Source organism: Buteo buteo, chromosome 21 (genome assembly GCF_964188355.1).
Source record: "Buteo buteo chromosome 21, bButBut1.hap1.1, whole genome shotgun sequence".
NCBI lineage: Eukaryota > Metazoa > Chordata > Aves > Accipitriformes > Accipitridae > Buteo > Buteo buteo.
The window spans coordinates 12,098,132-12,113,359 of NC_134191.1; the positions used below are offsets into that span (position 1 = coordinate 12,098,132).

The following is a 15,228-nucleotide window of genomic DNA, read 5'->3' on the forward strand; positions in this document are numbered from 1 at the left end:
CCTAACCCTAATCCTAACCCTAACCCTAGCCCTAACCCTAACCCTAACCCTAACCTTAGCCCTAACCCTAACCCCTAACCCCTAACCATAATGCTAACCCTAAGCCTAACCCCTAACCCCTAACCCCTAACCCCTAACCCTAACCATAACCCTAAACCCTAACCCTAACCCTAACCCTAGCCCTAACCCTAGCCCTAAGTCGTACCCTAACCCTAATCCTAACCCTAACCCAACCTTAACCCTAGAACTAACCTTAGCCCTTAAAACTAACCTAATAGAAACCCTAACCCTAACTCCTAACCCTAAGCCTAACCTAACCCTAACCCTAACCCTAGCCGTAATCCTAACCCTAACCCTAACCCTAGCCCTAACCCTAACCCTAACCCTAAACCTATCCTTAGCCCTAACCCTAACCCCTAACCCCTAACCGTAACGCTAACCCTAAGCCTAACCCCTAACCCCTAACCCCTAACCCTAACCATAACCCTAAACCCTAACCCTAACCCTAACCCTAGCCCTAACCCTAGCCCTAAGTCGTACCCTAACCCTAATCCTAACCCTAACCCAACTTTAACCCTAAAACTAACCTTAGCCCTTAAAACTAACCTAATAGAAACCCTAACCCTAAATCCTAACCCTAAGCCTAACCTAACCCTAACCCTAGCCATAACCCTAACCCTAACCCTAACCTTAACCCTAACCTTAGCCCTAACCCTAACCCTTAACCCCTAACCGTAACGCTAACCCTAAGCCTAACCCCAACCCCTAACTCCTAACCCTAACCATAACCCTAAACCCTAACCCTAACCCTAACCCTAACCCTACCCTAACCCTAGCCCTAAGTCGTACCCTAACCCTAACCCTAACCCAAACCCAACCTTAACCCTAAAACTAACCTTAGCCCTTAAAACTAACCTAATAGAAACCCTAACCCTAACTCCTAACCCTAAGCCTAACCTAACCCTAACCCTAACCCTAGCCGTAACCCTAACCCTAACCCTAGCCCTAACCCTAACCCTAACCCTAACCTTAGCCCTAACCCTAACCCCTAACCCCTAACCGTAACGCTAACCCTAAGCCTAACCCCTAACCCCTAACCCCTAACCCTAACCATAACCCTAAACCCTAACCCTAACCCTAACCCTAACCCTAGCCCTAACCCTAGCCCTAAGTCGTACCCTAACCCTAATCCTAACCCTAACCCAACCTTAACCCTAAAACTAACCTTAGCCCTTAAAACTAACCTAATAGAAACCCTAACCCTAACTCCTAACCCTAAGCCTAACCTAACCCTAACCCTAACCCTAGCCGTAACCCTAACCCTAACCCTAACCCTAGCCCTAACCCTAACCCTAACCCTAACCCTAACCTTAGCCCTAACCCTAACCCATAACCCCTAACCGTAACGCTAACCCTAAGCCTAACCCCTAACCCCTAACCCCTAACCCTAACCATAACCCTAAACCCTAACCCTAACCCTTACCCTAACCCTAGCCCTAACCCTAGCCCTAAGTCGTACCCTAACCCTAATCCTAACCCTAACCCAACCTTAACCCTAAAACTAACCTTAGCCCTTAAAACTAACCTAATAGAAACCCTAACCCTAACTCCTAACCCTAAGCCTAACCTAACCCTAACCCTAACCCTAGCCGTAACCCTAACCCTAACCCTAACCCTTGCCGTAACCCTAATCCTAACCCTAACCCTAACCCTAACCCTAACCTTAGCCCTAACCCTAACCCCTAACCCCTAACCGTAACGCTAACCCTAAGCCTAACCCCTAACCTTAACCCTAACACTAACCCTAACCCTAGCCCTAACCGTAGCCCTAAGTCGTACCCTAACCCTAATCCTAACCCTAACCCAACCTTAACCCTAAAACTAACCTTAGCCCTTAAAACTAACCTAATAGAAACCCTAACCCTAACTCCTAACCCTAAGCCTAACCTAACCCTAACCCTAACCCTAGCCGTAACCCTAACCCTAACCCTAACTCTAGCCCTAACACTAACCCTAACCCTAACCTTAGCCCTAACCCTAACCCCTAACCCCTAACCGTAACGCTAACCCTAAGCCTAACCCCTAACCCCTAACCCTAACCATAACCCTAAACCCTAACCCTAACCCTAACCCTAGCCCTAAACCTAGCCCTAAGTCGTACCCTAACCCTAATCCTAACCCGAACCCAACCTTAACCCTAAAACTAACCTTAGCCCTTAAAACTAACCTAATAGAAACCCTAACCCTAACTCCTAACCCTAAGCCTAACCTAACCCTAACCCTAACCCTAGCCGTAACCCTAACCCTAACCCTAACCCTAGCCCTAACCCTAACCCTAACCCTAACCTTAGCCCTAACCCTAACCCCTAACCCCTAACCGTAACGCTAACCCTAAGCCTAACCCCTAACCCCTAACCCCTAACCCTAACCATAACCCTAAACCCTAACCCTAACCCTAACCCTAACCCTAGCCCTAACCCTAGCCCTAAGTCGTACCCTAACCCTAATCCTAACCCTAACCCAACCTTAACCCTAAGCCTAACCTTAGCCCTTAAAACTAACCTAATACTAACCCTAACCCTAACTCCTAACACTAACCGTAGACCTAACTCTTACCCTAACCCTAACCCTAGCCCTAACTCTAACCCTAACCCTAGCCATAACCCTAAGCCCTAACCCTAACCCCTAACCGTAACCCTAACCCTTACCCCTAACCCCTAAACCCTAACCCTAACCATATCCCTAAACCCTACACCCTAACCCTAACCCTAGCCCTTAGGCGTACCCTAACCCTAATCCTAACCCTAACCCAAACTTAACCCTAAGCCTAACCTTAGCCCTTTAAAACTAACCTAATACAAACACTAACCCTAACTCCTAACCCTAACCTAACCCTAACCCTAACTCTTACCCTAACCCTAGCCCTAACCCTAACCCTAACTCTAGCCCTAATCCTAACCCCTAACCCTAACCCCTAACCGTAACCCTAACCCTAACCCCTAACCCCTAACCCTAACCTTAACCCTAAACCCTAATCCTAACCCTAACTCTAACCCTAGCCTTAACCCTAGCCCTAAGTTGTACCCTAACCCTAATCCTAACCCTAACCCAACCTTAACCCTAACCCTTACTTTAGCCCCAGGATAAAAAAATCCTCCTGAAGTGGAAGCTCGGGCGAGGGGCGGGTCGGCGGATTGCGAGTGGAGCGGAACAGCAACCATGTCGGGCCGAGAGGTTAAGGCCGGGCCCGGGGCACCCGGCGGCCCCCCGCGACCCGCCTCTCCCTCCCTCCCTGGGGCTCACTGTCTCCTCTGTCTTTGCAGGCGGCAAGAAGAAGCCGCTGAAGCAGCCGAAGAAGCAGTCGAAGGACCTGGACGAGGTAGGGCGGCAGGTGAGCCCCAGGGGGGCGGCTGCGGCACCGGGCCTGCCCCGCTCGGCTCTGGCCTGGGCCTCAGCCCCTGCTTGCGGCGGGGCTGCTTTCCTCGTTCGTATCGCCCCTCAGCTCAGCTTTCCGTAGCCATACGCATTTCATGAAACGTCATGTTTTACGAAGCGTCATTCTGACGGTAAAACTCGCGGCCGTAAGGGACCAAGAGGTGATGCGCTGCCTTCCGCGGCCCCGGTTTTCCGTTTTTGTTTTTTTTTTTTTTTTCCTGCTGACATCCCGCCTGCGTTCACGGTAAACGCAGCAGTGGAGGCTAACGGAGGAGTCCGGTGCCACGGAGGAGGCTGGAACGGCCTCGCCAAAGCAGCAGGCGGTGATGGGAAGTCTCACAAATCAACGCGGTCACAAGAGCCTACGACAGGATACAAAAAAACGGGGATTATCAAGTAGTTTAAATAAATTAGGTACTAGCGAATCTCATGTTAGAGACACTTACACATAAGGGCTCAGAGTGTGGGCGTAAGCTGTTATTTCTGAGGATCGTGGTGGATGGATGAGGCAACAGTGGTTGGAAAAAGACAAATATGATGTCTCTCTGAAAAAGGAAAAAAAAAATCACAGCTTTCTAAATAAGCTTTATTGTTAGAGAAACGGTAGAACCAATTAAGTGTTTACAAGGATTCAAGTTATCATAACGTAAAAATTAATAGCCAGTATGGATTTTAGTATAAATGTGGCAAACAAAGGAAATTCTGTTCTGTAGCAGGGCAGTGCTCTGTGTATGAGGGAGAAAACCAGTAGATAGGACGTTCTTGATGCTAGTGCATGTAACATTCTCAAATGCAAGGCAGGAACGGGACCTCTAAATGTGACAGAAGTTGAGCATGCAGCTTGCTGGAATGCCACACTCTAAAAGCAGTTACTAACGATTCAGTGTCTGACTGCAAGGACATATTGAGTGGGGTTTTGCAAGATGTTGTATTCAGTCAGAGTCTAAGTAATGTTTTAATTAGTGCCTTGGTTGGCTGGTTGACTAACTTATTGACAATACAGCTTATTCTCTTTGTAGAAAACATAAAATCTGGAGGGGCCACAGGTTGTCAGAGGACAAGATTAGTGGTCAAAAGTAACCTTAACAAATTGGAGAAAGTTTGAAAAAATAGATTAATTTAATTAAGCATGTATGCTAAGTCCCTTTCTTTGGTAAGACTAATCAACTTATAAAATACAAGGAGAATGACTGGCTAAACTCCAGGTCCACCTGAAAGGATTTGAGACTTAGATCGTACACTGAACATGAACCTGCAAAATCAGGTGTTGCAAAAGAAAAAAATCATACAAGATGTATAAACAAAATCTTGTGTGTCAAACATGATGTAATAATATTTCTTTTCCTCTCAGCACCGCAATACTGCAAGCACGGGGGGGCAACACGTTGCAAGAAAAAAACCCTACAAAAGTGGATAAATGGGAGCTATTGATTTACTAAGAAAGACACGTTAGTCTACAGGAAAAAAAAAAAAAACAAACAGTGGAAAAGCTAGTGAGAGAAACAGAATATTCTGTTCTGTGTGGGGTAGGTAGGGGAAGTAATAGGCTTACTTTGCAGCTAGGGAAGCTTTAACATAAGAAGAGGAAAACCTTCTGGCTATAAAGGTAGTTGAGCCATGGATTGGATTGGTGAAGAGTCTATAGAATCTCAGTTGTCAAGGTCCTCAGTTTAGTTACCCCAAAATCCTGAGTGTCAAGGAAAAACACTACGGTCCCTTTCAGCCCTGATGTCTATGAAGAATGTGTATCTAAGGGATAGAGTATGTCTGAGCTCTCTTCAATTCTGGAGGCTTTTCTAGCAGGGATGCTCAACAGCTGGCTTGCCTGTACAATTTGCCAGCAGTCTCAACTAGATTTCTTGGAACCAATACAAACTTATTAAACCTGGGAAAACAGTGACAAATGTGTGGAAGGATTTTTTTTTTAATTAATGCGTTTTTTTGGTAAAAGCAAACTTTTCTTTTTTTTACATCTTATATAATCCAAGTTTTATTGTTAGACAGTGCTTGTGCACTAGGCTCCCAGTATCACTGGTGGCATATTAATGAATGGTTTTAGTGCAAACATCTAATATCAGAGGGCAGAATTAGATTATGCCATAGGAAATGATACTTGTTTAATTTCAGAAAGATAAACAAAGTTTAGTCATTGCATTCTGGTACAGCAAAAAAACTTTGTCATAGTTCTGCAAGGTTTTGCATATTTAGTAGTATTCAGCTGTCTTGTATCAGTTCAGTCAGGTTTTTATTGCTATTAGAACATTACATTTGTTTCTCATTGCTTGTCAGTTGTTTTTGAATTTTTGGGGGAGGAGATGTTAACAAACACTGTTGTTCTTTTCTTTAGACAGATCTGGCATTTAAACAAAAGCAGGAGGAGCAAAAGAAACTTGAGGAGATGAAAGCAAAGGCTGCTGGAAAAGGGCCCCTCAGTAAGTGAGGTGCCATACTGATAGGAAAAATGGAGGGCTTGCTGGCTTCAAAAATTTAATGTTTTTGCTTGAAAAACATAAAAAGGCATGTACCTTTAGGTTATTTAACATACACCAGTAAGTTGATGGCAGGTGTAGATGATAAGTAACAAATAGAGGCTAATTTTTTTTTTCTCCTTCACTATGCAATTTTGTGCCCAAATTCCTGATGCAGGTTGTGGTTTAGCAGGTGCAACAGTGCGTCTGCATGCTAACCTATTCTGGTGGGATGGTGCAGAGACATTTCTACTCTTATTTTAGCATACCATCCTTTTCTTTCCAGATATATTACTTGTAGGCTTTGCCACAGTCCTGGAAGTTTAACAAATCCAGTACTTCTTCTCTTAGAGGATGAATTTCTTCAAGAGCAGTAGATTCCTGGCCGAAAAAAAAACATGACGGGAAATTAGTCTGGCTTCAACCCTTTTGCCTAAGTGACTGTAAAGTACGCAGTGTCACAGAAGAAAGTTTGCAGCGTGCATCTGGATGGTGAATTGAGCCTAGTCTTTGTCTCAGATAGTGATAGAAGCGGATAGTGTTAATGTGAGTCTGTGCACTCGCCTTGTACTCCTTCAGCATTTGCAGTGATCGGATTAGAGATGTTAACGGGTGCACCCTGCCTATTAATTCCCTCTAGGTGTTTTTGACCTGTGGTCCATTAATGTGACTAATCGCTTTTCCATTCTGTGAAGAATGTTAAACTTTGCACTTTGCTTCCTATTCTTTAACAAGCTTTCAGTCTTGAAAGGTCCCAGAAAGACCCTTTCGACAATCCCATAGCAACTTAGTTTCACTAATAACCTTTGCTATGGAGTCTTGTCAGATGCCGTTTGAAAATACGAAAACCCCTGGATTCACTTAGCCATACACTTAACAATAACCTCAGAGTTCCAGCAGGTCAGTGAGGAAGGATTTACAATTTACAGGAGTCTGTTAACTTTCACAAGACTGTGTTTATTAATTTGCTTTATTACAGACTCTGTTACAGAGGTCAAGGTCAGACTCACTGGTCTATAGTTGCCCAGTTCTTTACAGAACCCTTTTTTTACCTGGGAGCTATGCTGGTAGTCCATGAGTCCTCTGACAGAGTGGCTGTAATGGTAAGTTTCAAATCTTAGCCAGCAGTTCTGCATTTTCACATTAGAGCTTGTCATAGCTCTTGGAGGGAGTGCCATCCAGTCCCACTGACTTGGGATATTTCTTGTTTATTTATCGCAAATTGATCTAGCTCCTCTGATTTTTCGGCATACAAAAAATGTGCCAGGTGTGGGACTCAGAATGTTTTTGGTATTACAGACAGATGCAAAACAATTCGCTGAGCTTCTCTTCTGTGTCCTTACCATCCTAAACGTGTTCTGGGTAGGGCACTTCAGCTTACAGATTTTTCCATAGTTCTTTCCTGCCATTATTACTCTCCCTTTTTCTAGACTGAATTTCAATCATCTGGTCCTTGTCCAATGCTTGCCAAAGCAGATAGTGATTCTTATGTTATTCTGGGAGGGCTAGACTACTCCCAAGAGCCTCAGCAAGGCAATGGTGTTAGAATCAATCATATTGGAGTGTGAAGTCTGTTATTGACCACCAGCCCTTGCAGCCTATCTTGCTGTAGCCTTGCTATTCTTTTTTTCCTTTCCCCTGGTTATACATGACACAAGCTGTAAAAAACAGCATTTACAAAAAATGCCACACTTGTTGCTGTGTTAATATGCTGTGTTCTTTCACCCTGCTTTAGTCTCTTCAATAATAGGGACTGCAGAGAACAGATAATTCCAGAGAACTGGAACTCTCATAATTCCAGTACCTGGTTCTGTAGGGCTTTGATTCCAGCTGGGGGCTCTGGTTGCTGTAGAGATATCAATGTTTTTTTTCCCTTAGCCTTCAATTTGACCAGACTATACTCCTGCTGTATAAGAAATAAAAAATTGGAGGGTGTCCATGGAGGAACAAAGGAATTGTTGAAATATTTAGTTCTGCCATAGATTTATGGGGCATATTTGGTTCCAGGAGAAACTTGGTTTCTAATGTTATTCATTCAGAGATGCGATCACAAACACAGAAGAGTAACATGTGCAACAACAATTCACCAGTGGGGATCTGAGTTGTACAGGCAGTTTAGTGGGGATTGGATTTTATGAGGAACTAAATTTGTAGCTAAAGTCTCTAACAGTTGTCTAACCAGTTGTGTTGTTTCTTTTGGCAGCCAGTGGTGGAATAAAGAAGTCTGGCAAAAAATAGTTGCATCAGACTGCAGGGTAAGAAGTGATCGAGTTACTCAATGGACCTGCAGACTTCAGAGAGTCACGAGAACTATCGTTTGGGAAACATTGTACATTTTGTTTAGTCAGAATAAATTTTTTTTTGGTTAAGATGTGATACTTTGTCTTTACCTGTAGGCTTTGTTGTAAAAATGGCATTACTGTTTTATACTGGAAATGAAACTTCTACTGAAGACTACTTGTGACCTTATGCAGCTTGAGTGCATCTGCTAGTTTGGTAGTCATTTGTGAGAATAAATTTCAACTTCTGCTCTGTTTTGACAATGGGAGTCAGGGCCTGAGTGTTAAAATCTGCAGAGTTTTAGTCTGGAGACTTAGGTTTAGCTGCAGTTGTCCAAGATGTGGCTATATCGCCGAATGCTCTTCTAAGAGCTGGAAGTTTTCTCTAAACAAAACGTTGGGCTATACTTCCATTGCCAGTAAAGTGGTTACTTTAGGGTGAACCACTATCCAAAACAATACTCCTTTTTATATCATTACCTAAGTACACTGTGGTGCTATGCCCTATAGCCCCAGTGGTCGCTGAACATACACTTGCCTTTGTCCTACGCCTTGTTTTCCTTGAACTTCTGTGTACTGACAACGTCACAGCTCCTTTACAGTCACAGCAATGCTTTTGGGGGGGGAGAGGAGAGGAGAACAGTGCTTATGGGACTGTAACTTAATTTTTGAAATGAATAGCAGTGACAGTACGTGGGGTATGGAAACTTCAAGGAAGGAGTATGATGTTCCCAAGGTAGGAGTTAAGGGGGAAAGAATTAAGGTAGAGCACTTCTTACCCAAGCGAATGGTAATGTTGGGACAGCCTGCTCCCTCTGTCAGGAAAGGCAGCCGTTTGACACAAGTGGGGGATCGCTTCTGTGAACAAGGAGGCACCGACTGCATCTGTGGGGAGCGATGTGGTAAATCTGAAGACACGTTCTGGGCTAAAGAAGAGACCGCGGATGTTGGTTGTCAGCGCACGAGGTGCTGCAGAGAGGGTTTCCTTGTTAAAAAGGGTTATTTCTAGAGGGCTGGGGGCGTTACCTTCTGAGGGTGGCTTAATCAGGGGACACACCATTCCTCCTCTTGAAACGCGAGGCCCCGTTTCAGCAGGGCAGGAACGGCAGGTGCCCTCGACGCCTGGAAGAGGCCGGGGCAGGCCTTCCCCTGCCGCCAGGCCTTTCACCCCCCACTCCCGGGGGCTGCGGCGGGCGGTGCGCGGGGCCGAGCTGCCCAAGGGTCCCCTCAGCGGCCCGGGGCGCGCCCGGGCTCTGCCGCCCCGCAGCGGTCACGCCGCGGCCCTGCAGGCGGCGGGGCAGCGCATGCGCACTGCAGCGGCGGGCATCCCTCACGCCTCGCTCTCCCAATACTGCGGACGGGGGACGCGCGCATGCGCCACCCCTGCGGCTCACACCCAGGAGAACGCCGCTGACGCATGCGCACTGGCGACGGCCGCGCACACGGCGCTCTGCGCTCGCTCACAGGCTTTTCGTGCAGGCGTGCGGCTTGCGCATGCGCAAAGCTTCCCGCCCGTCGTTCCCCGCCTCGGGAACGGGTCGTCCCTCCGGAGCAACCAGCGGGACAGCGCAGCCCGTCTTTGCGGTCTGCTGCTCGGTAGTGCCGCCGCAGTACGGCTCCGCGGAGCTCTCACAGGCCTACGGCCGCCGGTGCCTCGCGGCCGCGCCGGACACAGCTTCCCGAGTCCACGACCGCACTGCGCATGCGCTGTCGTGAGGGGGCAGGCGGGCGGTGTGCCTGCGCATGCGCAGTGTGCCGAGAAGCTCCCGCCTCACGCCCAGGTGCCGGGGCGGGCGGTCCCCCCTCGGACCCCGGCCGCCGGTCAGCCCTCGGACCCGCGGCCGGGAGCTTTCTCCCCAGCAGTCAGAACGTGTCTAGTGTGGTAAGAGAGGTGCTTGTCTGTAGGGCCGCAGTTCGTAATCCCGAGCTACCTGTTCCTTAACGCTGAGGAGCCAGGCGTCCCCAAAGAGAAAAAAAAACTTCCCAGACCTTTCCCTGCTGCGGGCTGCGTTCGCTACTGGCACTACGTGTGAGAGGCGTTCTCCAGCATCTGTGGACAAGGGCTTGGAGATTAGACTACAGCAGAAGTTAGACATGTTTGTCACATAGTTTGTCATGGAATTCTCTAAGTCAGTCAGTCCTCTGTTTTTGTGGCACAGCATCCCACCAGCTCTGATGGTGCAAGGGTTTACGTTAATAGTTTTCTGAATGTCCTTTATGCAGAAGCTTGGTATCCATTTTTGCGGGGAGCTGGATCTTCTAGAAGACAGAACAGTGCGATGACTTCTTTCTGGTCTAAAAACATGCCCGTCTTTTCAAGCTTTCAGTGAATCAGCTTTGGTGTTAGTTTGGTGGTTTTGGAGAAAGGGGTAGCCTTGGATGCTATTGGGGAGAGGATCTCTGGTGTTCCTGTATGCTACAGTCTTAGGGGTGCAGCCACCATAGTGGTGCAGCTAAGGGAAAGTAAGAGAAAATGTCCTTGTAAACATCAAGGGAGGTCTGAGGGTAAACAAAATGAGAGAGAGATTGTTACGACAAAAGATTAAACTGTTAGTTGTCATACACCTATGGTACATTGGCTCCTTAGTGTCTCTGATGAAGCTACTCTGGCTTTCTTACCCGAGCACTAAGATGTTTCACAACCAATATGAATAAATTTAGGTGATCTACACTGGTCCAAGTGAAAAGAGCAGCTAGAGCAATACAGGATAAGCACTGAATGGTTTTGGCAGCTCTGGATAAAGGCTAGAAGCCTCTCTGAGGGATATAGGCAGAAGGATCATTCTCTGAATTCTGGTCACAGCTGCAATCTGAGCTGGAAGGCTGGGTAACTGCAGCAGTTATAGTCATACAACACTTCTGTCAGCAAAAGCCCACGTTACTGTAAATATATGTAACGTTTCAGTCATTTTGCACTTAAGAGGTCAAAGCACATTAATAATTGAGTGTGGTGGTGGCTGAACATGATCAGGCACCTCTGTGTCTCAAATCATGGCATGAGTTAGTGGCTGGGCTGGCAGCACAACGCCAGAGCAGCATCTTGCATTGCCTCTGGATCCCTGTCTTTAAATGAGGCTGAACTAATTTTAAACTTTCCAGAAGACCTATAGGGGTTATTTTTCTTCTTTAGATGCTTCCTAAGGATAGTATTTACTTCTCTGACTGTGAAAATGGAATTTTATTTGGTTTAATTAGAGAAAGAAAGCAAAGCACTTTCTTAATTACAAAGTAAACTTCCAGCTAGAACTGTTACATTTCAATTGAATTTTTATGAAAGTTCAAGTTTCTATGCCTGCTCGAGGCCATATCTTTGACAGAGGGGTAAATTAATCCAATCATCTGTATGCTAACCAACTCCAGGTATGTTTTTACATTTGCTCTTGCCTCTGTTTAACCTCTTTAACTACTTTAAGATGCAAAGTCAGTACCTTGGGTCTTATGGGCCAAAGCTGGACATACATTTTAAGCAAAATTTCAACAGACCAAAAAAAGGGAGAGGAGGGAAGATCTTGGTCCAAGTGTACTACAAGATGGGAGACATTAGTGTCTAGCAGGACTAGATCTTAACAGCTCTAGAGCTACTGATAGAACTGGTATCAGTACCAGGTCTCCTGGACACTAAAAGACTTGGAGAGCTATTTGTATTAAAAACAGTTAAGGAGGACAATGTGATTGATACAGTATCTATCTGCCTCTATGTTACAGAACTGCAGCCAGAAGGCAGTCTTAGCTGACATGCTAATAGTTCATAGTCAGGTCCAGATTCCTGCTGCCCTCTAAGGGGATGAAAATCAGCCTTTGGTGACATGGAGCAAATTGTCTTCTCTAAAGGTACTTCTCTGGAAATCAGATTGAGTCGTGCCAGCCAGATTCAAGCATGCTTGAATGCTTTTTGCATTTTCGACAAAGTTAACGTGTGTATCAGAAAACTATTCACACAAATATGTAGGACAAAGCTGCCTTAGATATGTTGCCCAAGAGCTAGGGACTGCCCCTGGCTCTGTGCAGAACACTGAAGGCAACATGAGCCATCACTGGTACCTCTTAGCAAAGAGCTCGGTTCCAACACATGAAATGCAACCATAGATACAGTGTGCTCACAATTTTGCATGCTCAGAGAAGAGTGAATACACAAGCTTGCTTTACTTTACTTACACCAGTCATATACTGACGGTGGCAGATCCTTACCAACATAGCCCAAGTGCACACCCTCCTTCTGCTGGTGTCAAAGTAGGCAACTTGGGGGTGGTCGTTTAAAATGAGGAGGAAGAGGGAACAGGAGACAATGTCCTCTAGCTCTGGCCAGAATATGAGAGAAATGTATAACCTTGGCAGTGTATCAATAAGCAATTGTTTGCCCCAGGATGAGGGGCAAATGAATGAGGTTGCCAATCACAGTGAAGCTAACTTGAGGTGGTCTGAGTGAAATAAGAATGAAGCAGATTGAATAGAAATGTGTGCTCCACAGCATGAGAGAATATGCAAAAGTGTTTCAGCCAAAAATCAAGACAAGAGGGAAAGAGACCAAATGGCAAAGTGACAGATCACTGCTGTGGGAGAGCTGTTCTCAATAGGCTTTAGTTTAATGTAGACATTGAACTGCCTTCCTGGCCAAGAATCCTCCTGTGTTTAGTATTAGGCTATGGAAAAGAAGCTGAACAAAGGAACATTTTGATCGTATCTTTTTACATAATGCTATGTAATAAATGACATTTCATTCCTCAGTGCAGCTCCAGCTCAGTGTTAAACTAATACAAAGACAATATAGCTCCTAAATCACATATATATATATATATATATATATAATTACCCACAGTCTGAAGGACACAGAAGAAACAAAGCCCAGAAGGCAGTAGGAAATGAATGTCAATGATTAAATAGTAGCGGAATAGATGCAAATACTGTTTATAGGGAAATCCATTGAAGGATATGATTGCCATAATGAATTCAAGTCGAGCTCTAATGTCTGAAGTACTTTGCCCACTCTTTAGAGTTAGTTCAGCTCCAAGAAAATCATACCCTACTCTGAGTTCCACATACTGATTCATGTGAGGTCTTAAATATGAAACTTCTCTAGCATAAGTCAGCCAGCCTGGAGAACAGGGTTTGAACTTCTGCTCTACCACAGACTTGCTCTGTGACCTTGCATGAGACATTTTGCATTTCAATTTTCTTCTTTCCGCAAAATGGGGACAGTGGTATTATCTTACTTCAGAATAATATTCTGAAGCTTAATTAATAAATAATTGTACTGTACTGTGATTCTAGACTGAGAGTGGCTAAAAAAGCATGAAGTACACAACCCAAAACATCCTAAATTGCTTCACTGCACTGCCAAGTGAGCTTCAAAACACTGGGGAGTTTGTCATGCTTTTACATTCTAGTTGATCCTTCCTCCCACAGCTGCCTTAAACAAACAAAAAGAAAGAAGGACACAATGTAACATAGAGATACAATGGCAGTTCAAGCCCAGAGCTCCTGGGTTGAACTCGCATGGACTAGTGATTCCTTTGCAGCCTTTAGCAGGCCCGCCAATCTCCATCTTCCATTTCTCTTTTCTCCAAACTGTAATGGTATCATTTGAACCCCTATCTTCCAAGGGCATTATAGTGGTTTCTAAGTTATGACCTTTCAAAAATATAAAACACGTCAGTTTTTTAAATATTTTCTTTTCAATTTCTTTCAAACAGAAGTGCTCATTCAGTCTGATGTTATTTGTAGGAACCAAGAAACTATAGTACTAAATTCTTTTCTTGCTATGAAATTTAAATATGGACTAGTTAAAGCATCTCTGGTCAGAAGGGATTGTTCTTCCAATAGATTTCATAGAATACTTCTAAATGCATTACCTGTTTTAAAAAGCAGCGTTTCTAAGCTGGAAACCAATTCTACCCTGCCTCACACATTGAAATTGCCCATTACAAGTGAAATCTTAGATGTTTATTCCAGCATTTATTCCAACATACAGCTAAGCTGTTTTGAGTCCAAACTTACCATTCACTCATGTACATAAAAGTTACATCATTTGAACAAAGCTTTCCCAGACAGATGGTAGGAATCTGAATGAGGTCCTTCATTTCCTGTGCTAGTGCTGTAACAACCAGTCTGCCCTAATTAGTTAGTTTAAACATGACAGTCACTATTAAGTCACTTTTGTCAAGATGATGTCAGACATGTTCCTGTACCACTTAAGCATGAGGACAAAGGTATGGTGAGGCACAGCAGTGAAATCTGGTAGTGGATACCTGGGAAATTTAATCAAAGTAGTCTGGTACCCTTAAGAAGTAGTAGGGTCTTTGCAAATAACTCTAGCTTAGCAATTAGCTTTTGCCTTGCTTACTCTGTGGGCAACCAAACACTTCTTTACGAAACATTACAACATTTAACATCTGTTTCTATGTAGAAGTTCAACAACTGGTGGCACTGAAAGGAGACTGTTTTCCTAACTAGTCAAATTTGAAATTTGTGTTTTGACCACTTCTTACCTTTGTGGTAGAAAGCTGCTAAAACACAATGCAACTGTTTTAAACTCAAAATTAAATGCGAGGTGACACAGCATTTGAAAAATTCTTCTCAGATCAGGCTCATCAGAGACTACTTCAATGTTATTATGAAATAAATAGCAGAAAATAGGTATACACTGGCAGAATTTCTTATAGCAAATCAGTAAGACTAGTCTGCCATCTCATGGATATTGACTAACCTGAGATTGTACCAAATTTATGAGAAAAAAAGCCTGCATTCACATTTGGTAAAACCAGATGGGTTTGTAACATCTTCCTCTTCCTTTCAGTCATTAGTATATGATCATTATTTATTTTCAGGTTCTTTATTCATACTGAAGAGATTCAAGGAAAGGAAGAAATATACGCCCTAACACCACATACAACAGCTGAGTTTAGGTCAGTGTCAGCAGCAGCAGAAACAATGAGCTGCTGCTAAGCCTTCAGTGCATTTCAGGTGGATGTGGCCATTAATAGTGTCATACTATCCTCAAGTTCTAGGTCTGTTCAGAGAAACAGAAACCCAAAGTTATCATAAAGCTC

At 44.6% G+C, this 15,228-nt stretch overlaps 1 long non-coding RNA gene across 1 annotated transcript in view; it reads left to right on the forward strand.

Annotated features, from left to right (window-relative positions):
- LOC142042886 (uncharacterized) overlaps positions 1–8,279 on the forward strand; it is a 660,791-nt gene extending 652,512 nt beyond the window's left edge. The window contains exon 5 of the long non-coding RNA XR_012653880.1: positions 8,158–8,279. This is a non-coding gene — a long non-coding RNA (uncharacterized LOC142042886). The remainder of the gene's footprint in view (positions 1–8,157) is intronic.
- Positions 8,280–15,228: the final 6,949 nt, after the last annotated feature.